This window comes from Periplaneta americana, chromosome 15 (genome assembly GCF_040183065.1).
Source record: "Periplaneta americana isolate PAMFEO1 chromosome 15, P.americana_PAMFEO1_priV1, whole genome shotgun sequence".
Taxonomy (NCBI): Eukaryota; Metazoa; Arthropoda; class Insecta; order Blattodea; family Blattidae; genus Periplaneta; species Periplaneta americana.
The window spans coordinates 110,292,097-110,310,827 of NC_091131.1; the positions used below are offsets into that span (position 1 = coordinate 110,292,097).

An 18,731-nucleotide genomic window follows, 5' to 3' on the forward strand; every position below is an offset into this window, starting at 1 on the left:
GAAGATTAACTTGGACTTATCCCCAGCAGACATTGTGAAATTGAATTATGTACCAGTTACTTCTTGTGACGTCGAACGCTCTTTTAGTCAGTATAAATCTATCCTCAGAGACAATAGAAGAAGATTCACTTTTCAGCACTTGAAAGAAATGTTTGTAACCTATTGTTATGGTAACAGACAATAAAAATTGTGTTTTGTTGAAACTACATTGGAAGATAAGGTACGTCCATTATATTTTTTGTTTAGTTTGATTAAAATGTACCAATATTTAACGTACATAGTCATTTTTTTATAATTTTAAGTCCATATTTAATTCCATATTTTGGTAAAAATCCATATTTAATTCCATATTTTGGTAAAAATAACTACATATATATTTACATATTTCATATATTTTTAGTCCATATAAATCCGTTCCCTGATCATTACACTTAGGTCATTTAAGTCCATTGTATGCCCTATATGCGAGATTGTCTTAAAACCGACGTATGGTCGAGATAGAATTCGTAAATCTGACGCTGACAGTTGGGCCATCCTTCCTGGGCTCTGTAGGTAAGGTCCCATTATGCTACTGACATACTCGAACTTAGAGATCCTGGAACCCAAAGCTCTTAGAACTTAGATCAGCATCGGAAACTCATTCCACTCCCAGACATCATACCAGACAATTTTTACTACTACAAATGATAGATGAAATGAAGGGAGAGTGGAGAATGTTGGTGGATTTATTTTTATTTATTCATTTAGTTGTGAAACATAGTTTACGCGTACCTATTTCAACATTGGATTAATTAATTAATAGCTACTACCAGTAAAAATGAACTGTGGCGGTCCTTTAGGCTAAATACAAGTGAAGAGTCCACTGCAAGAATGATGGATGTCACTTTCTTGTCGAAAATGAACCAAGATTGTCAATGCATAGTTTAAGACATATAGAATGTACATAGAGAGTTATATGGCATTAACACTGATAGTCATTGTCCAGTAATGATCGGAAAATCACAGTTAAGCTTTGTTCGCTAAGATTTCAAACTTTCAGTTGCTTCTCCTGAAAAATGTATCCAAATGACATCCATCATTCTTGCAGTGGACTCTTCAAGTACGATTATTTAGTTCTGACAGTCGCCGGCGATGTGCGCCTGGGTCAGGCGAGTCCATTTAACAAGGGGTGTTTGGATTAGTCACTCGCTTGCCTTCAGAGCAATCTGATGTCACGCGTGCTGTAGAGCGACATATTTCTAGTACAGTTAAGCTGTACTGCATTCCTTTACCGACCGCTCGCCCTTATCTCTTCTCCGAAGCTCTCCCCACTACCCCTATTACTTCCCCTCTTTCGCGTCGCCGAGCTGTCAGGACCAAATAATCGGTCTGTACATTATTATATAACTCTCTTCACATTCGTGTTAGAGATTAAATTTTTTCAGGCAAGTTTAATGCTAAAAAGTGCACGTGTATACTTACGTACTTACTGGCTTTTAAGGAACCCGGAAGTTCATTGCCGCCCTCACATAAACCCGCCATTGGTCCCTATCCTGAGCAAGATTAATCCAGTGTCTATCATCATATTCCACCTCCCTCAAATCCATTTTAATATCTTCTCATCTACGTCTCGGCCTCCCCAAAGGTCTTTTCCCCTCTGGCCTCCAAACTAACACTCTATATGCATTTCTGGATTCGCCCATACGAGCTACATGCCCTGCCCATCTCAAATGTCTAGATTTAATGTTCCTAATTATGTCAGGTGAAGGATACAATGCGGTGCACGTGTATAAAAATCATTAAATATATAAGCGTGCTAACATAAAGCCCGAACAATTTGTGAAGCCTTAAAAACGCTTATGCCTACCAGTCAGAATGATCTACATAGTCCTTTTAGTGTAAAAATAATAGTACCGATACTGTTTTATGAAAAAGTGTATAACAATTAACCACATTATGTATTTCAGTAAAATATTTTTTTTTTTTTAATTTGAGTGTTTAGATGTTTCGTAGAAACTCCGCTGCAAACCTTGCTAAATGTAGGCATACAATTAAAACATAATTATCTGCTAAACTAACTGATCGAATCTATTGACAAATTGGGTTCGCATAGGAAAGCATATGTGCTTGCAAACTTATATTTAAAAAAGCATTGCATTATCCATGGTTACGGAGATACTAATTTTTCTCATATCTCTCAATAGCTTATCTAAAATTATGCATTTAGCAGGTTTTGAACGGGACCCCCTCATTTAAATTTCTTTATAAAATGTTCTTCTTCGTCTTCTTCACCTAAAAATTGTTTTGAAGAAGTAAAATGGTTGTTACTAGTCGTGAATTGCAGAAACCCCACAAATTCAGGCAATTGAAATTTTTTTCCAGGAAATACTAAAATAAAAATTAATGCTCATGTACCTATGTCAGACACTGGAACATATTACTTACTTACTGGCTTTTAAGGAACCCGGAGGTTCATTGCTGCCCTCACATAAGCCCGCCATTGGTCCCTATCCTGAGCAAGATTAATCAATTCTCTATCATCATATCCCACCTCCCTCAAATTCATTTTAATATTATCTTCCCATCTACGTCTCGGCCTCCCTAAAGGTCTTTTTCCCTCCGACCTCCCAACTAACACTCTATATGCATTTCTGGATTCGCCCATATGTGCTACATGCCCTGCCCATCTCAAACGTCTGGATTTAATGTTCCTAATTATGTCAGGTGAAGAATACAATGCGTGCAGTTCTGTGTTGTGTAACTTTCTCCATTCTCCTGTAACTTCATCCCTCTTAGCCCCACTTATTTTCCTAAGCACCTTATTCTCAAACACCCTTAACCTATGTTCCTCTCTCAGGGTGAGAGTCCAAGTTTCACAACCATACAGAACAACCGGTAATATAACTGTTTTATAAATTCTAACTTTCAGATTTTTTGACAGCAAACTGGATGATAAAAGCTTCTCAACCGAATAATAACAGGGATTCTGGAACATATTATTATACTTTAATAAAAACAAATATTCACTTCAAAATACCAAACGCTTTTGAAGGTAATCAGTTTTCTGTGACTCGTGAAGAATCTCCTCAAATGAACTATTCTGCAATTTATCGTCGTTGTTTCTGCAATAACTCCTATGTGCAAAATATAACATTTTCAGTAGGAAGAAAAAACACATTTATTCATCCTACGGCAGCCGTACAGTTATTAAATAGAGCAAACATCTGAAAATCGATAAATATGTCACATAGGAGATATTGCGGGAACAACGACGTTATGAATAATTTCGAGGGAAAAATTGTTCCGGAGTCGTTTATCGAACCCGGGACCTTTGGTTTAACGTACCAACGCTCTACCACTGAGCTACCCGGGAACTCTAACCGACACCGATCCAATTTTTCCCTCTATATCCACAGACCTCAAAGTGGGCTGACAACCGTCAAGCAACCAACTTCGAGTGCACACTAACTCCGTGTGACTTAAATAGTGGTTTCCTGTTATTGTATATACCTGAAATCTTGATTTGCATAATACACGTCACTGTTCGTTAACAGGAAACCACTATTTAAGTCACACGGAGTTAGTGTGCACTCGAAGTTGGTTGCTTGACATTGTCAGCCCACTTTGAGGTCTGTGGATATAGAGGGAAAAATTGGATCGGTGTCGGTTAGAGTTCCCGGGTAGCTCAGTGGTAGAGCGTTGGTACATTAAATCAAAGGTCCCGGGTTCGATACCCGGCTCCGGAACAATTTTTTCTTCGAAATTATTCAAATCAACTTTACAGGGAGTTATACCTGAAATCTTGATTTGCAACGACGTTATAATTCGATATTCTTAGATATTGTGTAAACCAAGGTGGAAATCATCTCTATTTTTGTATGATGAGAAAACAAACAGCTGACTCGAATTATGAAACTAGAATTTACTTGCACATAGGCCTTCAATGCATGTTATTTAAATTTCTGCAACTGTTTCGTGCAGCAGGAACGAGGGGAACTCCGCTTTGAGAGGCACGCGTGCTTTTCTACATTGCAGAGTAGTTGAGTGCTACTCCATAGTGAGCGTTTTATTACGTCTCTGTGCATGGAGGGAATGTATTCGTCTGTGAAGTGCACCCTTTTCCACCCCTCTTTCAAACGAGAGCTGCAGTTGCCGATTAAGATTTCAGGCCGCCTCGCGTGTGACGTCACTCTCCGCTCCTGTATCGGATATAGTCATGGCCGACGCAGATAGAGGAGATTAGGAACAGCTGAGGCACGAGAGATAAATATATTAAATAAAGTAAGTTCGAGAGTCGAAATGAAAATGAATAAAGAGAATGCAAGAGTAAAAGGTAAAGAGGTATAAAATGAAGAGAATAAATAAAGAGAGATGTTAATAAAGGAGAATAATAAAAAGCAATGAGACAAAGACAGGTAAAAGGAAGTAAATTAAAACAAAAAGGAAAATTGGAATTTAATTTAATTTAATTTATTTAATATTTTACACTTGAGCTACATTAGGCATTGCAGCCCGAAAGAGCAGAAGCTCCTTCTCGGGCGCAGTTCAGATCAGTTATACAAAATACATCACAAAATTAAGAGAGTTTATTGAGCACAATAACATTAATAAATGGTAAAATACATACCGCATGTAATAATAGGGGGTATATACAAATAGAAAACACAAAAGTACATAAATATTAGAGTATCAATTTTTAACTCAGTTAGCTTAAACAATTACGAGTAAATAATTAATCTGATTTGTTTCTTAAATCTATGTGTGTTAAGTGTACTTAGCTCAGGGTAAGCTCTAATTAATGCTTTATATATTTTGGATCCAAAATTTCTGCTGTGTGAATGAAATGAAGAGGGAAGAAAAAGAGCAAGAAAGATGACGAGAGGGTTAGATAAATAGGGAAACTATAAGAAAAGAAGGTTAACCGAAGGAATAAAGATGAAAATAAAATGAAAAATAAAGAGAAAAGAAAATAAAGAAGTTGTGTAAAATAGGGAAAAGAGGGTGGAAGAGAGAAACAATAAGACCGGAAATGAAAGAATAAAAGGAAGAATAAATTAAAAAAATGAAGACATTGGAAAAGCAAGAAAGAATGAAACAAGACAAGAAAGATACAGAGACAATTTATAATTTTAATTGCATCCTTAATAAAGTTGTAATTCCCTATTAGAGGTAAAGAGAAGGCCTGATGACCTTACATCTAAATAAATACTAAATACAAATAATATATCAATATGACATATGGGAAAATGTAAGAAATGAAATATTTTAGGAATAGATACATAGAAAAAGGAAGATATGACGAAATAAGAAAACGAAAAGTAAGCAAAGAAATTAAGAAGGTAAAGTAGCGTCTCTAGAAGAAAATGTGGTACAGGACTCAAAAGTTAAACCAAGTAAGAAGAAAGAAAGAAAGAAAGAAAGAAAGAAAGAAAGAAAGAAAGAAAGAAAGAAAGAAAGAAAGAAAGGAAGGAAAACAATACTAGAAAAAAATTAAGAAATTAACTGTAAGCCTAAGTAGAAAACAGGTGAAGACATGATGCGAATAAATGAGATCTGAAAAGAGAGAGAGAAAGCTTGGAGAAGTAGACCAATAATAATAATAATAATAATAATAATAATAATAATACTTACTTACTTACTTACAAATGGCTTTTAAGGAACCCGAAGGTTCATTGCCGCCCTCACATAAGCCCTCCAGCGGTCCCTATCCTGTGCAAGATTAATCCAGTCTCTATCATCATACCCCACCTCCCTCAAATCCATTTTAATATTATCCTCCCATCTACGTCTCGGCCTCCCTAAAGGTCTTTTTCCCTCCGGTCTCCCAACTAACACTCTATATGCATTTCTGGATTCGCCCATACGTGCTACATGCCCTGCCCATCTCAAACGTCTGGATTTCAAGTTCCTAATTATGTCAGGTGAAGAATACAATGCGTGCAGTTCTGTGTTGTGTAACTTTCTCCATTCTCCTGTAACTTCATCCCGCTTAGCCCCAAATATTTTCCTAAGCACCTTATTCTCAAACACCCTTAACCTATGTTCCTCTCTCAGAGTGAGAGTCCAAGTTTCACAGCCATATAGAACAACCGGTAATATAACTGTTTTATAAATTCTAACTTTCAGATTTTTGGACAGCAGACTGGATGATAAGAGCTTCTCAACCGAATAATAACAGGCATTTCCCATATTTATTCTGCGTTTAATTTCCTCCCGAGTGTCATTTACATTTGTTACTGTTGCTCCAAGATATTTGAATTTTTCCACCTCTTCGAAGGATAAATCTCCAATATTTATATTTCCATTTCGTACAATATTCCCGTCACGAGACATAATCATATACTTTGTCTTTTCGGGATTTACTTCCAAACCGATCGCTTTACTTGCTTCAAGTAAAATTTCCGTGTTTTCCCTAACCGTTTGTGTATTTTCTCCTAACATATTCACGTCATCTGCATAGACAAGAAGCTGATGTAGCCCGTTCAATTCCAAACCCTGCCTGTTATCCTGAACTTTCCTAATGGCATATTCTAAAGCGAAGTTAAAAAGTAAAGGTGATAGTGCATCTCCCTGCTTTAGCCCGCAGTGAATTGGAAAAGGATCAGACAGAAACTGACCTATACGGACTCTGCTGTATGTTTCACTGAGACACATTTTAATTAATCGAACTAGTTTCTTGGGAATACCAAATTCAATAAGAATATCATATAATACTTCCCTCTTAACCGAGTCATATGCCTTTTTGAAATCTATGAATAACTGATGTACTGTACCCTTATACTCCCATTTTTTCTCCATTATCTGCCGAATACAAAAAATCTGATCAATAGTAGATCTATTACGCCGAAAACCGCACTGATGATCCCCAATAATTTCATCTACGTACGGAGTTAATCTCCTCAAAAGAATATTGGACAAAATTTTGTACGACGTCAACAAAAGTGATATTCCTCGAAAGTTACCACAGTTCGTTTTGTCCCCCTTTTTAAAAATAGGTACAATTATGGACTCCTTCCATTGTTCTGGTACAATTTCCTTTTCCCAAATAGCAAGTACAAGTTTATAAATTTCGCTATATAATGCACTTCCACCCTCTTGTATTAATTCTGCTGGAATTTGATCGATACCTGGAGACTTGTACTTTTTCAGATTTTCTATCGCAATTTCGACTTCTGAAATCGTGGGTTCGGGTATAAATGGCTCAGCAGTTTGTATTTCAATATCGTCCCGATCATTTCTATTTGGCCTATGTACATTTAGTAGTTGCGCAAAATAGTTTTTCCATCTGTTTAGGATTGATGAAGAGTCTGCAAGCAAGTCACCATTCTCATCCTTGATCACGTTTACCCTTGACTGATATCCGTTCTTAAATTCCTTTATACCCTTATATAAATCTCGAATGTTTTTATTCTTACTATTTGTTTCTACCTCATTCAGTTTTTCCTTCAAGTAACCTCTCTTTTTATTCCTAAGTGTACGACTTGCTTCCCGTCTTTCATTGAAATAATTATCTCTATTCTCCTCAACTGGATCCTGTAAGAATTTCAATTTTGCCTGTTTCCTTCTTTCTACTACCATGCAACAATGTTCATCAAACCACGGTTTCTTTTTCTTAGTTTCATAATAACCTATGCTCTGCTCAGCTGCAATTTTGATACTATCTCTGATATTTTCCCACACGCTATTAACATCTAATTCTTTCTCAACTTCGTCGGAACTTTCTAAAGTGGCAAACCTATTCGAAATTTCGACCTGATAATTTTGCTTAGCTTCCTCGTCCTTTAATTTCAAAATATTGAATTTAGTAATATTAACTTGTTGCTCTACTCGCTTGGCTACTGATAATCTTTCTCTTAATTCTCCAATCACCAAATAATGGTCAGAATTACAGTCTGCACCTCTGAAAGTTCGAATATCTACTATACTAGTATGTCTCCGTTTATCTATCAAGACGTGATCTATTTGGTTGTGTGTCAATCCATCTGGAGAAGTCCAAGTATATTTATGTATATCCTTATGGGGGAATGTTGTACTTTTGACAATTAAATTTTTCGATGTGGCAAAGTTGACTAATCTAACTCCATTGTCACTACTAATTGCGTGTAGGCTCTCTTTTCCAATAGTTGGTCTAAAAATATCCTCCCGTCCTACTTTAGCGTTGAAATCCCCCAATAAAATTTTCATATGATATCTAGGGAACTGATCAAAAGTATGTTCCAATTCCTCATAGAAGCTATCCTTTATATAGTCGTCTTTCTCTTCTGTAGGGGCGTGAGCATTTATAACTATGATGTCGCACCATCTACCCTTAAGTACTAAATATGATAACCTGTCACTGATAAATTCGACCTTTTTTACTGCTGATTTTATTCTTTTATGAACAAAGAATCCTGTTCCTAATTGGTGATTATTGTTTCCTTCCCCATAATACAACAAGTAATCTCCTATTTGTGATATGCCATTCCCATCTAACCTAACCTCTTGTACTCCCACAAAGTCTATTCTATATCTAGCTAGTTCTTTTGCTACTAATGTTACCCCTCCTGTTCTATAAAGACTAGTTACGTTCCAAGTGCCAAATCTCAAAACCTTATTCCTTTGCTGTGGTCGTGCCAGAGAATCAGTCCTATTCCGAGGCTTACTGTAGGAATTCGTAACAAGCTGTTTTTTACGGTGATGGGTTGTTAGCCCTTCGCCCAACCCCCAAGCTGGAGGACCACCCCTTATCGGCTGTCCACGACTGCTTATTCAATATATTCGCAGCTACCCTCCATATCTGGAGGCCGTCTCCTCTATCCGCAACCTGAGGACGCGCCATGCCGTGGTGATAGGGACCCACCATACATGGAATAATAATATTATTATTATTATTATTATTATAATAATAATAATAATAATAATAATAATAATAATAATAATAATAATGACATAATTTAAATATTTATTCTGTGATATATATATATATATAATTTTAATTGCATATAAAACCATTAAACATTGAGAAACCTGAAACAGCTATTATTGTTAACAAGAATTGTTAGAAAAATATTTCGTTATTCTATTCTTAAATTGATTTGATGTCTGACAGTCTCTGACATTACTCGGTAGGGAATTCCACAGTAAAAGAAGATGAATATGATGATGTTCGGTGGGATGGATAATATTGAGGAGTGTTGTGATCATGTGTCTAGGTTATGGTGGTTGAATAATTTTTGAAAAAGAGACGCAAGGTAGACAGGAGTGGAGAAATGCAATATGTGAAAGAGGAGGGAAAGACAGTGGATTTTCCTACGATCTTCTAGACGGAGCCAGGACAACATTTGGAGGGATGGTGTTACGTGATCAGCCCGGCGAATATTGCAGAAGAAACGGACGCACATATTATGACACGTTGTAGTCTCTGCGCCGAAGTAACGCTTAGGTCAGTAAACAGAATATCACAGTAATCGAAGTGAATATGTACTGTACAAAGAATTAAAGTAGGAAAGGAGGGAATGAAATAAAAATATAAGGAAACAAAGCTGTAATAAGGGAAAAAAGAAAATGGAGGATGAATGGAAGAGTAATTAAAATTTGATGTAACAAAGGACAGAAAGAGAATATAGAAAAGTATGTAGAGAATGAAAATAAATGAGGAGAAAAGAAGAACTGAAAATGAAATAATAAAAATAAGCATTAAATAAAAATGACATATATGAGCAGAGGAGAATACAGACACACGGTTGTCGCGACTTCATTCTTACAAACTCCTCCCATTCATTATTACTCCAAATTATAAAAGTCTCTGATTGAGTGCAATTGTGTAATGATATAATTCCTGGCACTGCTCAGATACCATCAAAGGAAATGGATTCAATATTCTCTATTGTGACTTGAAAGGTGACATTTATTTCTCCTCGGGGATAATAAGAATTCGCTTTTATACGACTATATGGCGTCGCAAACAACGAGCACATGGCAGAGAGCTGTGACAATCTGCTTGCCTTGATAGCATTAAATTGAGAACTAAGTGAACCTTATGAGCCGTCCGCACTCATTAATAAAATTGTTAAGGAGCTTATTATTTCCAACTTGACGCAGTACGCAGGGACGACAAAGTGGTAGAGAAGGAGAGAGAAAATTACAAACGAGGAAACTTGGAATAGAGAGAGAATGGAGAAGGGTATGAAAAGGAGGGATGATTAAAAATTAAGAAGGAACGAAAATAGAAGTGAAGTGAAATGAAATAGAGAAAGGATGAATGTGGATATGAAAAGGAGTAATAATTAAAGATTAAGAAGGGACGAAAATAGAAATGAAGTGAAATTGAATAGAGAGAGGATGGAGGAGGAAAAGAAAAGGAGGGATGATGAAAGATTAAGAAGGAACGAAAATAGAAGTGAAGTGAAATGAAATAGAGAAAGGATGAATGTGGATATGAAAAGGAGAGATAATTAAAGATTAGGAAGGGAGGAAAATAGAAATTAAATAGAGAAAGGATGGAGGAGGATAAGAAAAGGAGGGATGATTAAAGATTAAGAAGGAAGGAAAATAAAAGTAAAGTGAAATGAAATAGAGAAAGGATGAATGTGAATATGAAAAGGAGGGATAATTGAAGATTAAGAATGGAGGAAAATAGATATGAAGTGAAATTGAATAGGGAAAGGATGGAGGTGGATATGAAAAGGAGGGATAACTAAAGATTAAGAAGGGACGTAAATATAAAATAGGAAACAAAATAATAAAGAAAGGAAACAAGTGAGAGAGAGAGATAAGAGATGAGAAAGTAACAAGTGAAAAGATGGTGGAAATACAGAAAAGATATAAGCCAAGGAAGGGGACAATTGCAGGAATAAAATAAATTGGTGAAAAAAGAAAAAAATGAGGCATAATATACGAAAAGGAAAAGAGGGAAGGTAGTAAAGAAAATTATAAATTGCAAAGGGAAAGTAAAAAAAAATCAGAACAGAGACAGAAAGTTTAGTTTAGTTTATTTAAAAGCTATTAAATAATATAAAATTACAATAGACTTCATCAAAGTTAAAACTATATGCAAACAAATTAGTTAAAATTACATTCGATATATTGCAGTCTAACCGGCCCTGGTTCGATTCCCGGCGGGTCAGATATTTTCATGTAAAATTTCTACCTCGGGACTAGGAGAGATGGAGGTACACAACTTCTAATCACTAGACTGTGCATCAATATGCCTGGGTTAAATCCCAAATCTCTCCGCAGTGCGAAGAGAAGGTATATGTCACTGCTGATAGTGATTCGTCCGTCGGATGGGGACATTAAGCCTGGCGGCCCCCTTGGTGCTATTCGACGGGAGTAGGCTACGTGCCGGCACCGGATTTCCCCTTCTCCCTTCCTCATCTTCATCATCACTCATTCCAGACACTACACTTACACGAACACTTACACATACACTCACCCTAGTACATGACATAACTCTCCACAGATACACATCATATACAGTGTGACCCGCTGAAGTGGTGTACAACTATAAAATGGGTCACAGTTCTGCCATCTATCCGCAGTATGCGGAACCCGAATCACGCAAGTGAAGTGAGTGAGCATTGGATACACACACACACACACACACACACACACACACACACACACACACACACACACACACTCGATATATTTATGTATTTTGTAAAAGTTTTTTCTAAAAAGCATATCTTTTAATTAGGTTCTAAAAACGCACTATTATCAATATTTCAAATAAATTCTTAAAATAAACTTTATTAAGTTTCACACCCACAACATGAAAGAAAGGATGATAGAGAAATAAAAAAGAAAGAGAAGAGAGAAAAGTGAACGAGAAACGAAATAGGGAAAGAACTATGAAATACACATGGAGTAAAGAGAGAAAGAAGTAAGTAGAAATACAATGTGAAAGGGAAGAAAGTAATACAGAAGAGAGGATGAAATAAGAAAATAAGAAGCGGAAGAGAATTAAGAAGACAAAGATGGAAACAAATGTAAAGAATACAGAAACATAAGCAAAATACATATGAAAAGAAATTTAAAGAGGAGTAGATAAAGAAAACAAGAAAAGAGGGAGAAGGGAGAATGGAAAGAATTTAGAAATGGAGAGAAAGAAAAATAACAGAAAAATGAGGGAGAAAAATAAATGGAACAAAAGGGACAAATAATAAAACAAGGAAATAGATAAAGGAAAAGGAGAGAAAGAAATAGAAATGAAACGAAGAGAGAAAGAAAAGGAGAGAAACGAAACAAGGAAAAAAGCAGAGAGAAAGAAAAGGAGATGGAGGGAAAAATAGAGAAAAAAGAGAAAGAAAGATAAGGAAACAGGAGAGAAAGGGAAATGAGAGAAGGAATAAGAAATGTTATAAAGATATAAAAGAAAAGAAGAGAAAAACGAAAGGAAAGGAAAAGGGCAAAGGAAAAAAGGATAGAAAGAGAAAAAGAAGAAATACAAAAAATAAGAAGAAAGAGAAAAGAAAATAGATATAGAAAAGGGGGGAAAAAGAGAAAAAGGAAGAATGAAAGAAAATGGATACAAAAATGGATGGAAAGAGAGTAAGGAAAATAGAAAAGGAAGGGAAAAGAAGAGAAAGTAAAATGAAGAGAGGTGTAGAAAAGGGAGAAAAGAGGAAGGTGATAGAAATTAACAAAACTAAGAAAGAGAGAGAAATAAAGAGAGGAGAGTGGAGGAAAAAAGGAGAAAGGAAAGAAAAAGATAATGAAAGAATTGGTCAGACTAGGAAACCAATGGATGAAAACAATAAATCGAAAAATGAAAAGAGAAAATAAAAATAATAAACGGAAAATAAGTAATTGCAAAGTTAGGAAGGAGAGAAAGAAGTTGTGATGTTAAAAAAGGTTCTAAATTGAGAAAGAAGGAAATTTTAAAGAATAAAACGAAGAAGAAGGGAGAAGAACATCGCAGAGAACTGTGGCAATCTGCTTATGCTGATCGCATTAAATTGCCAACTAAGTATACCTTCTGAGCCGCACTCATTAATTGTTAAGAAGCTTATCATTCGAGGCTGACGCACGCATGTAGTAGAGAGAAAATTTTGAGGTCAAATGTCACGGGTCACTAAGGTAATTTACTGTGTGCACGGAAAGAATGTTAATCATCTTTTTTCATTTTTTACGAAAGTTGTTAACTTACAATATCTGTGAAGAAAATAATTACAGCATATGATTTAAAACAGTTTACAGCTCAAATTTTGGTGCGTGATTTCCTTGCCCATTAGAAGGGAATTAAAATATGAGCGTCCATATATCTTGTGGACCTCGACAAATGCGAAGGCGTGTCCTAAGATTTACAGTGACAGACTTCCGTTCAGGAACATGATGTCTTACTAACATGGATGCATTACAGTCAATGCCTGCTCATTTTGCACACAATATCCAGTAAGTAACGTTATTTGTCTTTTCTCCTGACAAAGAGTGAAATACACAGCAATGCAAAAGACCCGACATTCTGTATGAAATATAAATATGTATTGCCTATAATAATCTGCATCGCACGTAAAGTGATATTCCCCTGAGCATTACTAGCCCTACTTGTTGGACGATTTTCCATACCGTTCCTTCTACATACAAATACGTATTTGTCTTCGTTGATGGTACTGTAGTAGTTAACGCACTCGCCTTTGGGAGTATGTGTCGCAAGTTGAAAGCCGATTGAAAGAAATAAATTTTTAGAAAGGAAAAAATTGAGTACGCTTTCGTGGTTTCAGAAAGTCGACTTATCAAATGAATCAGGGAATATTAAAACGTTCTAAGTCACTATTTTTACGAAATTGATTTAATGGCGGAAAGTCATTATTTGAAGGTAAATACAACTATGTATGCAAAAATATTCTAAGTCAAGTCTCTTTTTATGATGATATAAGAGTTCTGTATTGCGTAGTGAAAACAAAAACGTTCTGAGTCAGTGACACAGAACGATTTTGTTTCCTTTGGCCAGACTGACTTAGAGGTCTTTGTATTGGCTAGACTGTTCTCCCGGTAAATTAAAACGGTGACAGCTGAGTTTGTTTTGTAAGATTTCAGTGTTAGTAAGGGATTGAAAATGGATGAAGAATTAATCAATCAAAAAAGTTTTATTCACGCCTTTAGTCTGAGGTATGTCCTGAGAAATCTAAAGATCAACATCATGTTCTTGCCATTGCATTCGATTATATGCAGAACATTTCATTGCCAGTTATCCCTGTACAAGGCACTTTTTATCTGAGACAGCTAAATGTCAACTCATTCTGCATTCATGATGTCAAGAAAAACCATGTAACTTTGTACATTTACAATGAAGGCATCGCTAAAAAAGGCCCTAATGAGGTGTGTTCTTTCGTTTCGAATACCTTAGCTTTGTCCTAAATAATATAAAAGAAGTTCATGTTTACTGTGACAACTGTGGAGGCCAGAATAAAAGCCACGCTCTTAACAGTGTATTTTTGGCCTTCACAGATTCAGAGAGATTTGAGAAAATTTAACAATTCTATCCTATCAGAGAGCATTCTTTTTTTCCCTGCGATAGGGATTTCGAATTGTCAAAAGGAACATGAGAAAAATGACAGATTTTACAGCATGCATCAGTTGACCAAAATTATTAAAACTTCAAGTTTATCTAGAAAGTTTACAGTAGTAGAAGTTGAAATATGTGACATTAAAAATTTTAAAGACTGGTGGCAAGAGTTTTACAAGAAAACATGTGTATCCGAGGAAACAAGAGGGCGACAGGTACAGAAAAAGAAACGAAATGCAGTTTGGTATAAGTTCTGTATTGCATTGTAGTTATGATGGTGACACAGCTGTTAAAGGTACCATAGTCACAAGAAGCCACAATGATGGGCTATTAGTAAACACGTACAAGCTATTACACAACAGTGACCCTCGACCATCTTTTCCAGTGCGATTAGCGTACGAGACAGGTAAAGTACATGTAAAACCCCAAAAATTACAAGACATTAGATCACTATTGCCATATGTACCTCTAGCGTACACGGATTTTTATGAAGAGTTGTTAAACTTGCCCACTGGAGGCGTAGATAGCGGCGCGTAGGAGCAAGAAGTTGATTAAAATAATAAAAATTGGCCTAAAATACGTTTCTATCCAGTACACTTTGTTAAAATGTGAGTTTCAGTTGACATTATTGTTTGTACACAAAATAGTTTAGACAAAATAAATATTCCATTAAAAATTTTTCAATTTCTTATTAATTTTCCCTCAAGTAAACTAAAAGGTTCTAAGTCACACACCCCAATTTTATTTTTTTCTCATACATTTTGTTAAAATGTGAGTTTTAGTTGACACTTTTGTTCGTACACAAAACAGTTTATACAAAATAAATATTCCATTAACAATTTTTCAATTTCTTATTAATTTTCCTGAAAGTAAACTAAAAGGTTCTAAGTCAGACACCCTAATTTGAATTTTTTTAGGTTTATAGAAGAAAAAAAAAATATTTTGGTAATGATTTAGCTCAAGTTAAGGTCATATATTAAAATGTAATTTTGTCATATTTTTAAACAAACCCTGGAAGTAAAGAAACAGTTTTTTTTTTTTTTTTTAAGTTTTCCAAAAAACAAGATTGGATGCCTTAGAATGTATTAGTATTCCCCGATTCAAAAAATATAAAAAGGATGTCTTTCTCAATTCTTTGTACAATTCCTTCATTACTCCATTCTCATCACTGTTTGATTTCGACGCTACGATAGATCAATGGCAAAGAGGGATGAGAACATGCTCTTCAAAGTTTCGCCTCAAATGGTCATCACCGTTCAATTTGTAGCGATTCTCGTCGATGTACGTGTGGAAGGTACACAAATTGAATGGTTTATCAATTAAGAAGAGATCGGTTGAGAAGAGCCACTGACATGGAAATAGCGATGACTAGCAGTTGTCCAGTGCTCGTTATCAGAAACCAACCAACCACAACCAACTCAACCCATCTTAACCAACCCAACTCACCAAACCAACCAACCAACCTAACCAAACCCAACCAATTCCAACCAACCCAACCAAAAATGTATATTAGGACAATGAAATGTTTTGCATGCACATTTGTCTGCTTTCTAAAAGAAAATGCATACTTTCACTTGCAAGCCTTTTAAAGGTTATATTTATTAGGTCTCTATTTCAAAAATTTGTTTTGAGATTATGAATACTGCTGTAAAAATCGCCGTCCTTGTAGTGCTTGATGCTTACATGAAATTTACAGCCTTACTCTTTTCCCTTTTAGTTTCTACATACCGTGTAACTGTCCGTAATACAGAAACATCCTTCACTTGGGTAAAAGATTAATGAACTAGTGTCGAATGTTACGTGTTTCGGGTTCGCTGTTGTATATCCGTTTAATACTATTCACAGAGTAACTAGATACATGATCAAGATAAACGCAACGATCAATATTAGACTACATACTTGTTGATATGTCAATACTACCTACATTTCGTTCGTGGCTGCTGTTTTGGTTTCTGCTGAACATTAAGGCAAGTGCGCCTAATAAGGTCGTGTAGACCAATAAGGCCAATTATTATTTTGCGAAGAACTGTTGAATATTGCCGATAAAGAGCAGCAGCAGCTTCCTCATCCGCATGCTTTGCTGAATTTTAAGGCATACCAGCTATTCGCTTGTTGGCAGTTGTGAATGCACAGAGGAAGAAAGCGTGCGGCCGAACTGATTTTGTTGATATACCACGCGGTAAGTGTGTTTTTGTTCAAAACTCTTTATTTATTTTATGAAAATGTAGTGTGTTATTTATATATTCTTACAGTAAATTTTATCTATAATCATGATCTAAAAGTAGTTTTATAATATAATTTAAATTAGGATTATTTAAGGTAACAAATTAAAAGAAAACGTATAAGGCCAAGCGATGGGCCTATTAGACCCACATAATTAATTGAATTCGTTGCATTAATTATTTATATATATTTGTTTTATATAAATTAATTCTTTCGTTCTCGTTCGTTTGTTCATTCATTCGTTCATTCATTCATTCATTCATTCATTCATTCATTCATTCATTCATTCATTCATTCATTCATTCATTCATTCATTACTCTTTGTTCTCAGATTGAAAACTTTCGACTTGTGAATGTAGCTGAACAAAACGACATAATGTTATACTGTCTTCCCAATAACACCGCATATTGTCTTCAAGCAATGGACAACAGTTGTCAAGCCATTTGAATCCATTTGGGACGATGAGGTGTTACGATTTTGAGAAACACATTCAGAAAGGCAATTAGCGTCTGAATGAGATGAAGATGATAATGCCGGTGAAATGAGTCCGTGGTCCAACACCGAAAGTTACCCAGCATTTGCTCATATTGGATTGAGGGAAAATCCCGGAAAAAACCTCAACCAGGTAACTTGTCCCGACCGGGAATCGAACTCGGGCCACCTGGTTTCGCGGCCAGACGCGCTAACCGTTACTCCACAGGTGTGGACTGTAACTGTGGAAAATCACGGTCAGGTTGGTCGGCCCGGGAATATAACCACGGACCTTCCGAATGCGAGTCCCATCCGATACGCATGCGCCAATTCGCTCCGTAACAGTCTGGTTATTCTTCCCCTCCTACCTTCTCCTTTGTTGCCTGTTGCAGGCTACAGTACGAGTATTTAGTCCTGACAGTCGCTGGAGATGTGCACGTAGGACAGGCGAGTCCATTTAGTTACGCGAAGGGGTGTTTGGGTTATTCACTCACTTGCCTTTACCGACCGCTCGCCCTATCTCTACTCCGGAGCTCTCCCCACTCCTATTACTTCCCCTCTTTCGCGTCGCTGAGCTGTCAGGACCAAGCCCCTACAGTCTCGGGTGCGCGAAACGAGGAAACCGGGGCAAATTGAACGCTGCGCTTGCCGCCATATTGTTGGAGAGCAGACGCATAATGGTAGTACGTAAATCACGCAATTTAACGCTGTGATGATCTAAAATTGACAGATTATGGCCATTTTCGACATTTAACGTAAAATTAGGACGAAATAAACATACAATATTCAAAGTTGCATTGATATGCATTACAACATTAAAGAAAAGAAAATACGTACGCAGCAATTTATAGAAAACATACTAATACATCCATAAATAGGCCTACACAATACACATTATAGATTGTATAATTTTACGATAATCAGCAAATTGTTAGGTTTCAGAGACTCTAATTTTATATTAACATACATTACTCTTAGATCACAAGACATAAATATATGCACCTTGATTACACAAGTTCTTATTATAATCAAATTCTTAAGTGAAATAAATATGTGATAATCAGTATAGACCTGTTGTTAAGTTTTAGAGAATCGAAAATTATATTACCGATACTTCTAGACCACAGGACATTAGGTAATGTGGCAAAATATAATGTGCGAAGTTAGCCAAATTACATTGAATTCATTCTTCAATTAATAAAGGGAATGCTATCAATTATAAAAAGTATCGGTACCGGTACCTAATAAATTGCAAACAATAGGTAATGTGAAGACCTAAAAACTAAACAATCACTTTATGCAAGATAAAAAAACCACATACTTTTCATGTGTGGATTTTTTACATACCGGTATTGTATTTTTATTTTAAATAAATAAAATAGATATATTATCATTGCTTGCGGAGTGATGGTACATAATTTTTATGCACATAAGTAATATCAATAAAATGCATCCCTTGCTTTTGTTAATAAAATATATGTCCGGCAAAATGTAAAAGCGTTATTTATAGGTGAACTCTGAATCATAAGTTCACAAAGACGGCTTAGCTATTATAGCTATTTATTTATT

The 18,731-nt window shown here is 35.8% G+C and overlaps 1 non-coding gene across 1 annotated transcript; it reads left to right on the top strand.

Moving 5' to 3' along the window:
* The first annotated feature begins 3,653 nt into the window (after positions 1-3,653).
* TRNAN-AUU (transfer RNA asparagine (anticodon AUU)) lies at positions 3,654-3,725 on the top strand. Its single transcript has one exon. It is a non-coding gene; the product is annotated as a tRNA-Asn (tRNA).
* The last annotated feature ends 15,006 nt before the right edge of the window (positions 3,726-18,731 follow it).